The sequence below is a fragment of the Octodon degus genome, unplaced genomic scaffold, assembly GCF_000260255.1.
Source record: "Octodon degus isolate 3935 unplaced genomic scaffold, OctDeg1.0 scaffold00004, whole genome shotgun sequence".
NCBI classification, from domain to species: domain Eukaryota; kingdom Metazoa; phylum Chordata; class Mammalia; order Rodentia; family Octodontidae; genus Octodon; species Octodon degus.
Window position 1 is genome coordinate 22,963,925 of NW_004524580.1, and position 9,724 is coordinate 22,973,648.

At 37.4% G+C, this 9,724-nt stretch overlaps 1 protein-coding gene and 1 pseudogene across 1 annotated transcript in view; one reads left to right on the forward strand and one right to left on the reverse strand.

The window, feature by feature from the left end:
* The window catches only part of LOC101581323, a 13,826-nt pseudogene extending 11,535 nt beyond the window's left edge, over positions 1-2,291 (forward strand).
* Positions 1-9,724, reverse strand: part of Cep83 (centrosomal protein 83) — a 160,909-nt gene that overhangs the window by 127,129 nt on the left and 24,056 nt on the right. The gene's annotated exons all lie outside the window — the stretch shown is intronic.

Genomic DNA, 9,724 nt, shown 5'->3' on the forward strand with positions numbered 1-9,724 from the left:
TGATAGTTAAGATTGTTATGCAGCTATTTTCTCTTAGTTCATTAAAGTCTCGTGCTAATACTGTATAAACAAGATAGCATGTGTATATCTTCTACACTGAATATCTACTAAGAAGACAACACTATATAATGTATCAACTATTATAACTGTCCTAATAACCTGTTTTGAAACTCAGTGTAATTGTTATGTTCATCTTTTTGTTAAAGCAAAGAGCAACTGCGATGAGGAAAGGAGAAAAGAAGCTATAATATAAAATCTAAAAAAGCTGTGATAGCTAAGATTATTTCTACTACTGATTTCTATTGGTTTATTGGAAGGAACAGTTAATGTTTAATTATTTGATCAATTTTACATTTTTATATCTGTTAATCTAAGCAAGTGCCTTGAAGATAATAATATGTAATATAACAACCTTTGTTAATTTCTTAAAAAAAAAAGAGAACAGGAAATATAAAATGACAATTTTATCAAATTTATTCAACACAAAATTGACCAATTGAAATGACTCTTGCATGGTCAACCCTCAAGATAGTACATAAAAAAGACAAGCTGCCTGAGTAAATGTTAAGTGGTTAAAAAAATAGGAGAAAGTAACAGCAAAGAAATACAAATCTTAATCAGTAAACACTAGAGATAAAAAGAACCAAGTGAATATTATAGAACTAAAAAAGCACACGGGCTGAATTGAAATCTCAGTAGATATGCTCATCAGCAGAAAGAAGAAAAAGAGAAAGCAAGAAATCAACCTGGTGGTGTATACCAACAGACTCAGCTACTCAGAAGGTTGAAGCAGTAGGATGATTTGAGCCTAGTTCAAAGTCAAATTAGGCAACAAAAACCTCATCTAAAAAGAAGAGCAGAGGAGAGGGGAGGGAGAGGAGGAGGAAAGAAGAGGGGTGGGGATAAATAGTTGTACAAAGGGCTTTCTTTGTGTAATTAAGTATTTTGGATACAGGTGATAATACATAGCATTGTGAATGTAATAAATAGTTAATTTTTTAACTATTAAAAATAGTTAATTTTGTATGAGCTTCACATTTCAGAGAGAGAGAGAGAGAGAGAGAGAGAGAGAGAGAAATGTGATGCTAGATGTGGACTCATCTGACAACAGAAATTAAAAAGCCAGGCAAGAAATGTGAGAGGATGCAAGCAAAGTCTTAATCCAGAAAGAAGAAAAAAATGGAGAAGCAACTTCAGAGTCAAGAGAAGAGCTGAAGGGACACACCACTGGACATTATCAGACTGATCCACTGACAAATGAAAGGGGCAAGTTTTCATTGGGTTGCTGGGTGGACGAGAGTTTAGTTGATCATTATCTCAGTTCCGGTCTGCAAGGTGGCTTCAGAGAGTCTGTATCATGTCAGAGGATATCTTAGTCATTTTCCTTGGCACAGGGACAAAATACCCAACACCTACAATATAAAGGAAGAGAGATTTATTTTGGTTCATGCTTCAATTCACATTCAGTTAGTCCCAAGGCAGGACATCATGGCAAGGGGGCATGGTGCAGGACAGCTGCTCACTTCACGGAGGCTAGACAGCAGAGGGGGCAAAAGGAAGAGCCAGGAAGAAAGACTTTACCAAGATACTCCCCCAATGACCCACTTCTTTCAACCAGACCTATCTCCTTATACCAAATCACCTATAAACTCTCATAAGTCAATCACCCCTTAAATATCCTTACTATGAGGCTTGGGGGAGTTACCTAGACATAAACCATAAAAGTGGGCAATTTGTTTCACATAAGATGATCAATCCTGCTTAGGTGCTGGATCATGGGGTGTTCTGTCACCAGAGGCTTTGCTGGAATCCAAGAACTATAGGTTTAAGACAATGACTGTAAAGTTCTAGGTGCCATCTGGGGACTATGGGACAGAATGCTCTAAAGGGGACAGTTTAATGCCCCAGGAAGTCTTAAGGACACCTTAATTCTTCTTACTTTGGTATCCTCAGTCTTGAATGAACATGGGAGAAGCTAGGTAAATTTAGGGCTAAGTACCTATCTTTAGAAAGGTACTCTGGATTAATATGCCTACACACAGAGCAGAGTAGCAAGCTAATCCAAAATTTTAAGTTAATAAAAAAGAATATATAAAATAAAAACAAAAGCAGAGCAACTCGGTTAAGGGAAAGCACCAAGATGACAGGCTTTCTCCTGCAGCCTGCAAGCAGAGGGACCCAGAGATCATGCAGCAGAAGCAGAAAAAGGAAAACGAGAAGAAGGAGGAACCCAAGTAGCTTGGTGGCTTCGTGTCCAACCCTCTTGCCCTTCGCCTGTGTGCCTGGAGCCAGCCCCACCATGCTGGCGTTTCCTCCTGCAGTGCTCACAGGTCCCAACACCAATAGCATTCCCTTTGCCCTGAGTCTGCAGTGGGTCCCTTTTGTGCTGCCTTCCCCTCAGGTAGGCTCTGTCCCCCTGGGCCACTCCTGGGGGTGAGGAGGTTACCCTTTCCCAATATTTTTTATTCCTGTGGGGCAAACCCCAAAGTATTAAAAATAGCTTTGTAATTCAAAATAAATAAATAAATACAAGAATGCCAAATTACGTATCTTCCCTTTAATTACCTATTATGCATATGTAGGCCCAAAAGTCAGTGCTTTTTAGCAAAAGCAACTTCTAGTCCTCGAAATCTAACAAACCAGTAATTTAAAGGCACATCAATCTAACAAATGGAGTACACAAAAAGAGTAACATCATGCTAGATTTTAAAATCTCAAGATCCCTTCCCTTTGAGAATATGATTAGGACAAGGAAGTTATTAGAATCTGTTCTACTCAACACTGTATTAAAGTTATAAAGCAATAAAAAGGAGTAAAAGGTATAAAAACTTAAAAGGAAAAATAAAACTATATACAAATATTGTTTGTATATGTAGAAAATTTAAAACAATTCATAATTATAAAACAGATAATGAAAAATTAATTTCATTGTCTAGATCAGAAACAATATAAAGACAAAAATAAAATAAAAAAGATCAAATATTTAGGCAAAATGATTTGCAACGTATTTTATGGAAAAATTATGGCTTACTATTGAGAGAAACCATGAAAGATCTAAGTGTATAGATTATAAAACATTCCAAAGCTATAAATTCTCCCCAAATTGATAATGTAATATAAATCAATATCTAAAGAGGGGGCAGGATACAGCTATGTTTAATTATATATGATGGGGCCGGGGAGATGGCTCAGTGGAATAAGTGCTTCGCTGGCAAGGCAAGGGCCTGAGTTCAATCCCCAGTTCCACCAAAAAAAAAAAAAAAAAAAAAAAATCATATACAATGACTCAAAACTGTATACAGAAACGTAAAAGATCAAAGCCAATAGCAGCGGAAATTACTTTTAAAAATAAGGTGGGAAAATTTTTATCTATTGGACATCAAGACTTACAAATCTATAGTAAGATGATATGGTATGTCACTGACTTAATTGTAGAAAAAAGATAAATGGAACAAAATATATCCCAGAAAGATGTGTCACTCATTCAAGACATGTAATTTAGAACTAAAGTAGTTTTGTTAAACAGCAGGGAAATGTTTTTTGCAAAGAGCAGTGTGAAAATAACCAGATTATTTTATGGAAAAAAAGAAATTCAGGTCTTCACATTATAAATTCCAAATGCACTGAAGAGCTAAAGGTAAAAGGCAACAAAACAATGTTGTTAAAACATAGGACAATATCTTCAGTAATTCAAGGAATTGGAAAAGAGTATATTCAAAAGGCTAAAAGGTAATTCTCTCATAATGATTAAACACCTTTTCTTTATTACTGGCCACTTAAGATATCCTCTTTTGTGAGAGGTTTGACACTTTTGCTCAATTTTTGCCTATTGACTTGCTTTCTTATTAATGTGTACCATCTTTATAAGATTAAAATCACAGAGAAAAAAACAAAAAGACAAAATTTAGATAAGATAAATGCATATTAGTATAATCACTTTGGAAAAAAATTAACATTACCTACAAAATCAAAGAAATGCATATACTATGAATGAATGAATGAATGAATGAATGAATGAATACTATGAATGAATGAAATGCCTCAGTAATCCCTCTCCTTGGTATACAGTCAACTGAAATGTGATTTATACACATGCAGTACACCAAGAGATTTATAGGCTACTGTTTACCCTAACGCTGTTTTAACCTTTCTTCATGTTTTTCACCCATATTGAAAAACAATGGCTTCAAAGAGTATAGTGGGCTAAAAAGCAAGTCCCCAAAGCTATGTCACCTCAGGGGCCTGCCCCTTAGCTCAGCTCTTTAAGTGCCTGCTTCAACAAAGCTATGTCACCTCCTAATCTCTAGCTCCTAAGAATAGTACATTAAATAGTAAGAGATGTGATGAAGGACTCTTAGAGTAGGATCTTACCCTAGATTATAAGGGTACATTCTAAAAAGGCCAGCCAGATAGCTCAGCAGACTAAAGCACCTGTTTAGGTAGAGTACAGTGGTGGGGTTTGATTCCCGGAGTGCTGTGTTGCCCCCGCCCCCAGGGCAAACTGAGACTGGGCATGGTGGTATGTGCCTGCAATCCCAGCCCTCGGGAGGCTGAAAACAGGAGAATCACTGCGAGTCCAATCTATATAGTGAGACCCTGTAGACCTTGTACCAAATACATTTTTAAAAAAAGGAGGAGGAGGAGGAGGAGGAGGAGGAGGAGGAGGACGATGACGACGACGACGACAAAAGGGGGTAGGTAATAAGTACAAACTAAGTACAAACACTTGCACATATTCTTCTAAAAGAAAAAAAGAGTTTTGAGACTGGAGAAGAGGCATAGGAATGGAAAGATGTAACCATTAACCAAGAAATGCCCTGAAACACAAAAAACTGCCGGACATAAATAAAGAGTTCTCCCATAGAACCTTTGGAAGGATTCTGGCCCTGCCAACAACTTGATTTCAGACTTCTAGTCTCTACAACTGCAAAAAAAAAAAAAAATACTTTGGGGGTTTTATTTTTCTGCAAATGGTAATTTGTTACATCAACCACAGATTACTAAGACACTGTTTTCTTTTACTGTAAAATAATACATTTTACACAAATTCAAAATTGGTACCATAATTTTCAACTACTACCACAGTCAGACTTTGGTCATTTCAATCAATACATAGCTAGCTACACCTACAAGACACCCAAGTATGCATTAGACAATCAAAATACACAAAAGAAACCAATTCTATTGCATAATTTATCACATAAATAAATTTTCAATGCACCTTTTTAAAAGCATGTAATTCAAACCATAATAATAATTTTTAAAAACTCCAAAAGGCAGTTTTTAAAAACTAGCATGACCCCTTACCCAAATTCTTCCCCTTCCTTCCTTTGCAACTATTACAATCATACAATCAAGACAATCACAATTACAGGTCCTTCCTACCTCTTCTTTTGACTGGCCCCAGCACTACAGACCTAGATGAGATAGTTTCTCCAACATGACACTGAATTTCTTAAACAATAAGTGATATAATATCAGTCCAAAAGTATGGTAATTCAAAATATTCAAAAAGCACAGCTGCTGATACTCATGGGAAGCTTCCAAAACACATTTCATTAAAAAGCACATGCTATGCTTTTGAACATTCCAAAACAACGCTTTAAACATTAATGCACCCAAAGTGAATATTGTTTTTAAGACAACATTAACAGGCTACAGATAACCTGCATCAGGCATTTATTTCACTATGAAACAAAACACTTAAAACAAATTTCTTCAAAATTCAAAGAATCTTTCACTAGTCATCCAACAGGATTTAGGTTAGCCATACCAGGATATCTTGTGTACAAAAGTATGTCACATCTTGTCACCCTGCCAGAACCTGAAGTGCAGCTGGAAGCAGACCCTTCAAAGCGCTGGTAAGGTGCCAGACCCATCACTGTGATTTAGCAAAAAAAAAAAGTAGGGGACAGAAAAGGAAAGAAAGATATGTATTACAGTGTTTGGCAATCAACCACCAAGCACTAAGAATTAAAATGTTACTTTTATAATCTTGTTTGCCTCTGCACAGCTTAATTTCTGTAAAAGAATTCTGGAAAAAAAACACAAACTAGTCAATCTCAAATGCTTTAAGCCATCGCCAAGAAGTAATAAATTATGAAAATGTTTGAAAAGTTATGATCTGAATGACATAGATAACCCTCACCCAAATCATACTTCAGATTCATTTTAATGTTTCCATAGAGAGGTAAGGCACAGCCTTGAGAGTCATGCAGTACATTCTTGGTTAGCAGGAACCACTACTGACAAGTTTTTAAGCTTATGGGCTGATGAGGAAGAGTAAAAAGTAAGATTAGATTTGGACTTCAGAAAAAGACCTTGCGACTGGAAAATTATTTGTTTGGGTTTTTTAAAAAACTAAATCCTGATTTAATTTTATTTCCACAAAGCATGTGCCTATTCTCAAAATATTATAAGAAAAAAATTGTTCTTTTTTTTACTGTAGTAAACATTCCTTTTCCATCTTTTAGAATCTGTCAGAAAGACAGCCAGAAATGAGAAATATATTTAAGTCATCTTCAAGAAGTATACATAAAAAAGTATACATAAATTTAAAAACTTTTTATCTTTCATAAAAGGTAATTACACAACCAGTATTACTGAGTGACTACACCATTATTTCCCAGTAATAAGAGGTGTCTAAGGAAAACAAAGAAATATGCAGACTGTCAAGTCATGCAAACTTCTAACCAAAGAGCTTGCCCATATTTACAGAACTACAGATATTTTCTAAGTGCCACACACTGCTGGTTAGAGGGATACAGATACACACATAAAGAAAAATGTTTGTCCTCGGGCCGGGGAGATGGCTCAGTAGAATAAGCGCTTCCCTGGCAAGCGCAAGGACCTAAATTCAATCCCTGGTTCCAGAAAAAAAAAAAAAAATGTTTGTCCTCGAAGAGGTCACAGGGGTCAGTGGAACACATGCTACTATAGTTTGGTGATACTAAGTGTCCCCCAAAGCTTCCTGTGTTCAAGGTTTGATGCCTGATACCACCACTGGGAGGTGCCATGGGCCCTTCAAAAGAGGGGTCTCATGGGAGTCCCCATGTCATTCAGGGCCTGTCCCTAAGAGGTATCGTGGCCTCAGTCCTTTCTTGTTCTTCTACTTCAAGGCCATGGGGGGAGTTAGGGCTCTCCACCATTCCATCCAACATGTCCAGCAAAGACCTAATGCAAAGGGTATGCCCCACCTTGGACTAGAATTTCCAAAACTATGAACCAAAATAAATCTATATGTAAGTCAGCTATCTCAGGTATTTCATCATAGTGCTGGAACGCTAATATATGTTAATCAACAATAGGATGAGAAAAAAATATACTAGCTATTAAATCATTTGTGAGCTATTAAGATTTTCTGCTATTTGTACATTACCCTTTCAAAATACAAAATTCACAAATTTTAAAATAATAAACACTGTAATATGTTTACAGGATGTACACGGACAAAGAAGAGCCCTGATCATGTTAGCGAAGTTATCGAGGAAGACTTCACAAAGAAAGTAACTCTAAGGTCCAGTAAGACAGCTCAGTGGACTAGGTGCCTACTTAGGCAAGTGCTGGGACTGGGATTCGGGCCCTGGCACCACATTCGGTGCTGGTCCCGCCCCTGGGCATCTGAGCAGTCACTGAGATAGGGTGTGGTGGTGCACACCTGTAATCCCAGAGCTGGGGAGGCTGAAAACATGAGGATCACTACAAGTCTGAGCTATGTAGTGAGACCCTGTACCAAATACATAAACAAAAACAAAAAAAAACAACAAAAAGAAAGTGACTCTAAGCCAGTGGTAGCAAACCTATGGCACATGTGCCACAGCGAGCTGTTCATATCACTGAGAGTTTGGAAAAATTGGCCATCAATGCTTTTAGCAAAAACCAGGCAGATGTATGAAAAAGAAACATCAAACACCGAAGTATGGAGACATAAGAAAAGATCATTATTGGGGAGGAACCTGGAGAAGACAGTCACAAAGACCACTACTACAGTCTGTGTCTGGATGTCCCTCTAAGCCTCCTGCAGTCATGGGGTTTTTTCAAGGGTGGCAGAATGGACAGTTATGTGATTCACTGTGCAATGCTGGGATTAAGGGTAATTCGATTATGGTTCGTGGATCAGCCCACTTGAGAGCACAACATGGTAGAGAGCCACAGTTCATGGTGGCAAAAAACAGCAAAAGGGACAAGAGCACAAAGGGGAGGAGCAAGCAAACAAGCCTCTTTTCCTCCCTCATACCATATGCAGGAATGTTTAGCCCAGTGCCATTGTCTCTTGGCATTACACAACTTGTTTTTTCTTTTGTCTTACAGAGATTCACAGCTGTGAGTTTTGCTTGCATCTCAGAAACAGATTTTGACTTAAGACTGAATCATGAATCAATCAGAAACTCTAGAAGCCTACCCCAAGACTGCATGAGGCTTTGGGGGGACTGTAGACACAAACCATAACAATGTCCCTAATTAAAAGGCCAAACATGAAAACAGAACAGTAAAAAAATAAAATAAAAAATACAAAAATGGAATCCAGTTAAAGTAAAAGAATGGTGAAAGATTACAATCACTTCAGGTGCTAATCCTACACAGAAATAAAAATGCAAGCACATCAACTTCTACAAAAGCTTCTCAGTAAAATGTAAACAGCATCACTATAAGACACTCAGAATATCCACCTTTCTTCATAGGGCTTTCAAAAGCAGAGGGGCAAATGCTACAGCTGACTCTGTGAGGAACAAAGACAAAATAAAGATTTTGTTCCTTAAATGTCCACCTGCTGCTACTCCTCCTCATTCTTTCCTTCAAACAAATCATCTCTATAGCAACACAATCATAAGAAACGTGGGTGGAAGGCATATGTTTGTGCAAAAAAGATGAGAACTCAAAATTATGAGCTACTTTATAGTTACCTTAAAACAAAAGATATGTTATTCAGAATTAACTGAAAAAATAAGAAATAGACATAAAAACATTTTAAACAAGGGAACTATAAAAATTTTATAATTGAGGCTGCATATGTTTACATGAAAATTCTTTTTATAGGTTACAATGACACCTTGTGGTAAGACTCTTCAAATTAGACAATTTATCTTGAAAAATATTTTTAGAGAACAGATTCAACAAAACGGTCTAGAAAACAGGAAAGATCAAAACCACAGTATTGGGTACATATACAACAATCAATCCACTTAAAAACTTAAGGGCATAAAACTAATGACTAGAGAAGCAAAGATACCTTATAAAGCATACTACCTCTTTCAGTTGAGCTAAAGTTATTAGCATAACTTTTTTAAATGATGCAAAATCACTTTTATCATCCAGGCAAAAATCTGAAACATTGGTGATTCCTATACATGAGAATATTGGCGGGGGCCAGGGAGATGGCTCAGTAGAATAAGCACTTGCCTGGCAAGCACAAGGGCCTGAGTTCTGAGTTCAATCCCCAGTTCTGCGGGAAAAAAAAAAAAAAAAAATTGAACAAAATTATACATTTGGGCTGGCCAAATAGCTCAGCGGATTAAAGCACCTACAAGCACATGCAGGGGCGGGGGGTGTAGGTGGGTGGTCCCCTCCACGCTGGCCCCTGCCCACCCCCAGGGTGCACTGAGACAGCAATCCAGACTGGGCATAGTGGCATGTGCCCAGCTCTTGGGAGGCTGTGAACAGGCGAATCACTACAGTCCGATCTAGTAGTGAGGCTCTGAACACCCTGTAGACCCTTCCCTGAAAT